At 34.5% G+C, this 3,318-nt stretch overlaps 1 pseudogene; it reads left to right on the plus strand.

The window, feature by feature from the left end:
- The first annotated feature begins 736 nt into the window (after positions 1 to 736).
- Positions 737 to 833, plus strand: LOC122097700 (annotated as a pseudogene).
- Positions 834 to 3,318: the final 2,485 nt, after the last annotated feature.

Consider the following 3,318-nt stretch of genomic DNA (forward strand, 5'->3'; position numbering starts at 1 on the left):
TCCTGTGACTATGAAAATATTTGGTGATAAAAAGGCAGTAGTGTAAGTTCCTGCCCAGTTGGATGGTAGATAGGCCAGGACATTAAGTAATCATGCATACTAACAATTTTTTCACCTTCTTGGCTTTAGCTACTTTTGAAATGGAAGATATAATAAACAATTATAATTTGATAAAATACCTTCTAGTCTGAACAGCTCTGTTTGAACTGTTCAGCTCTCTATGATCCCTTGTAACCAAGATGAGTTTTGTTCCAGTAAGACAATCTATGCTGTCAGTGTAAGATATTCTGGTTGGTCTGTTCCCACATGGAAGAAGGGTAAAGGCTCAGGTAGACATTTGTGCCAGTAACACCTCATTTGGGAAAATGTCAGCTGAAGAAGTTTAGAAGTAGCTCTTAAGCAACGCTTACTTTGAATCCATTAGGTCCACAAAGCTAATTCAGTTGGATAAATAAGTACTTGAAAAAGCCATCACCTTTGGACCTATCTATAAATAATTGAGAGTACGATAAAATTCCAAATAAAAAGACTTAAGATAGTCATTGACAAAAAAAATTTGCAAATGTGAGCAATCGACTGATCAATATAATTTTTTCCACTATTCACAGAATTTTAGAGAAATAAGATCGATAGCATTGTTAGGAGCAATAAGGTTTCCTTTTTACAGGTAGGCACCCATAGATATAAGCCTGTATAAAGATTGCATCATTAACTACTTAAATTTAGAGGATACTACATGCTTCAGCAGTACGTATACTCAAATTATACTACAGAGGTTAACATGGCACTTGCACAAGGATAATATGAAAATTTGAGAAGTATTCCATATTTTTCACTCTTCAGATGCAAGAAATGAAAAACAGTTATTAAAAAGTTGATTACAAAATTACAAGTGTAACAATACAAGTAATTCATATAATTCAATTTAGTTTGATATCAGTGTATTAAATCTTCACCTCAGAAAAGCTTTTACATACCATAAACTTTACAAAACTTTTCAAATTAGACAACATTGTCATTTTATCCCAAAGAAAAATAATATTAAGACCTAGAAAAAAAAAAGGAATCAAACTGTTTCTATATGGAATGCAATCGGAAAGGACACATTAATGACCCTATATATTATAAAATAATGTAGAATTCAAAGTATATCTAGGAGACAATAAAATAAATTATGAACATTATGCAAACATAGAATATAGAATATTTTAAAATATATTTTTTCAGACAAGCACCAGAAATCTTGTAGTTCCTGTACTACTCATTTCAACAGGTAAGTTAAAATTATTTCTGATTAAAAAATTACAAACACTGAAGAAATCATTATACATGAATACAAAAACTATTGAATACTTTTTGACATCCAATGCAGGCAATTCGCTTGGAAGAATTCCGCAGAATCCATGAATTTTTACAGTAAAATATTGGTGTTGCCGGGCACTGGTGGCTCATGCCTATAATCCTAGCTACACAGGAGACTGAGATCTGAGGATCATGGTTCAAAGCCAGCCTGAGAAGGAAAGTCTATGGTACTCTAATCTCCAATAAACCACTAGAAAACTGGAAGTGGAGGTCTGGCTCAAGTGGTAGAGTCCTCACCTTGAGTTGAAGAGCACAGGGATACCTCCCAGGCCCAGAGTTCAAGCCCCATGACCGACCAAAAAGAAAAAGATATTCCTCATATTTGGATTGTGAAAATATTTTGTAGGGACACAAAAGATGGACTCGCATTTTTGAAATTTAAGAAACTTAACCAGACCATTAGTATTTAGGTGAACAATTTGTACAGCCTTCCACAACTTCATAGACGTAGTGATACATAGTTATCCTTTTGGCAATATCAAATGCAGTTTCTTCTATGTTGTTCTTCAGGCCTGGTTGTATATAATGGTTCAACAGAAGGAGATCCAGCGTATCTTTTCCATCTCAATTCTCAGCAGCAAGATATAAGGGGGTCAAGAGGCCTTTAGTTTGGGCATTGGTATCTGTATCGTGATGAAATAAGAAAGAAACCATTCTGGTATTATTCCACGTATATGCACTGTGCAGGGGTGTTCAGTCATCTACAGTTATTGCATGTGCCACTTGAGACACCAACTCACTGACAATGTCCACTGTAGGCTTCTCGATGAAGTGGCGTATACTCATCGTCATCCCTACTATTCACATGAGTGGCCTTTTGGGAAAGAAGTCTCCGCACTGTAGTAAGCTGAATATTTTTGGCAGCCCAATGAAGAAATTTGCTGGGATCCTTCTCCATTGCATTTGCAATTGATACCATTCCTTACTTTTTCATCTTTTTCCTCATATTCCTAAGAATTGCCTAACCAGATACTTTGAGTGCCCGTGGGAATGAGGTGTCCATGTATTTCCTAATAGTTCACATTGGTTTTACTGGTCAGAAATATCCGGTGAATTTTCTGCATCTGTTTATTCACCATGATTTATTTTCTATTTTTCCGATTTTCCAATTCGAAATTATTCTAATTGGAGAGTAAGGAATTGATGGAGAGCAGAGGAAAGATGTTCCTCTGTATTCAAATGTACACACTGAAAATGAGAACCAGTGATGTCTTCATGTGCAGCTTATTCTAAGAATGAGAAAATAGGAAATAATGCCTTCTATATAAATGATTTCGAAAATGGCAGAGCAAAAAATGAAATGATGCAACCAAAAATATAAAAGCAAAACAAATTAGGATAATTATGGGCAATCATATTATCTATGATAACCTAGAAAAGGAGAGAGAAAGAGACAGATGTGCAATGACCTAGCTAGCCACAAAATCCATGCCTCTGATCAATTTATAGAGCAAACAAAATTTTAATTTTTAAAAAAGATGGAAATAGAATTTATGTATTTACTTGAAATTAGTAAATACATTTTTAGAAGCCTACATAAAGAGACATACCTTTGACCAAATTACAGACAATAGACTAATTCCTTGATAATTCTAGTAACAGATCTGACTGAAATCAGTTAAATCATACTTTTGCTGCACAATGAAGGAGTAAGAAGGTAGTAAAGCAGCTAGAGAAGGCAGGGAGATTGTATCTGTGACAAAACTTTGTGGAAATTGATATTGAGGATTTCTTCCTGGTGATCCACTTGCACTGGAAGCATGATTCTGAACTATTGTTGGCTGATACTGAACTATTGATTTGATCATTATATTCTACAAGAAGAAAAATGAGAATTGATAGTTAAGGACTACTAATACATTTTGACCTTCTCACTAAGCACTTTCAATCATCAAAATCACATGAAGACAATAGACAGGCCTCCTTTTTAGATGAAAGGAAGTGTCTTTAAAAAAA

Source organism: Dipodomys spectabilis, unplaced genomic scaffold (assembly GCF_019054845.1).
Source record: "Dipodomys spectabilis isolate Male_0828 unplaced genomic scaffold, ASM1905484v1 ptg000425l, whole genome shotgun sequence".
Classification (NCBI taxonomy): Eukaryota; Metazoa; Chordata; class Mammalia; order Rodentia; family Heteromyidae; genus Dipodomys; species Dipodomys spectabilis.